The sequence below is a fragment of the Egretta garzetta genome, unplaced genomic scaffold, assembly GCF_000687185.1.
Source record: "Egretta garzetta isolate BGI_Z169 unplaced genomic scaffold, ASM68718v1 scaffold368, whole genome shotgun sequence".
Lineage (NCBI taxonomy): Eukaryota > Metazoa > Chordata > Aves > Pelecaniformes > Ardeidae > Egretta > Egretta garzetta.
Genome location: NW_009260684.1, coordinates 810114 through 811485, shown reverse-complemented (window position 1 = coordinate 811485; position 1372 = coordinate 810114).

Sequence of the window (1372 nt, the reverse complement as noted above, 5' to 3'; positions counted from 1 at the left end):
ACACACATCCCCTCAGGCGGTTGTAGGGAGCGATAAGGACTCCCCTCAGCCTCCTCTTCTCCTTCATCATGGTGTATCTGGATGCTGCTGAAGACACCCACCGGGAAGCACGGCCGTAAGCCCCTGCTCTCCCTCCGGCAGGATCCGGCCTCTCCCGCCCAGCGCCTCGCAGCCCATCAGCCCGTAGCCACCCCGCTGCAGCACCCAGCCCTGCCCAGGGGATGGGGCTGGGAGCCGGGGAGCGCTGGGTGAGTCACACCAGATGCCACAAACCCGACAAAATGAGCTTGATAGCTGTTGATTGCTATTCAGGTGCAAAAAGATTTGCTGTAGTGCGTGTTCGACAAGGAAAAAAAAAATCTCCTCGGAGCTGACATTACGCAGGCTTCCCGCCGCCGTACTGTGCTGCAGCCGTACTCCTGTCCTGCGGCGGGGGGACTGACACCAGAACCAGGCTCCGCAGGTCAAATTAGCCTGGTGGCCGGTATGTCAGCGTGGAGAATGGCAGGCTGATACCAAGTTCAAATGTGGCACATTAGCTTGAAAACACCTTTGCTCTAGGCTGGGGGAAAGCAATCAGAGAGGAGAGCAGCTTGTTGCACAGGGCTGCCTGCTCCTGCAACGCCAGCTCTCCTTTCCCTCCCCTTGGCAATTTTCACCCGAGGAAACTTTGTCTGCATACGAAGCGATGTTTTCTGAGTCCCCTCCAATCGCCTTTGCACTGGCCGGGGGGGTTTGCGGCCAGCTGTCCTTCCCCCCATGCCAGGCGTGCTCACAGCCCGATGCAACGGCACGAGAAAGAGGCAGGAAGGGAGACCAAGGGAGGCAGGGACTGACGCACGGACGGATGACAGTACAGGTTTACATAGGCAAAAATCTCTTACGACTTTCTAATCCTTCCTTGGAGCAAGAGCTTTCTGAATCCCACCCCAACAGACCCCATCCGTGCGCTCACCAGGACCTCAGTGAATTCCCAGGGACCTGCAGAGCCACCGGCATCCTCAGTGCCCAGCTTGGGGACAGCCTTCCCTTTCCCACTCCCTTCCCAGCCCTTCCCACAGCCACTCCAGCCTCCCTGCCATGATCTAGACATTTCTCGCTGTAAAGCTAGTCCTGGCAAAAAAAAAAAAATCGGGCCACGAGACCTCGTTCCCAGCCAGATATTTCTAATGAGTTTTGACTTTAGAAAAACAAAAATGCTGGAGTCGCCGAGTCAGCTGATCCCTCTTCAAACCGCCCTAAGTGTCCCACAGAGCAGGGAGTGACGAGCTGCTCCATATTCCCTATTTTTTTTTTTTTTTAAACACCATCCATTTAGGGATGGTGAAAGCTTGATCAATAGGCAGCGCTGGCGTGGGGTGCCCGAGGTGCT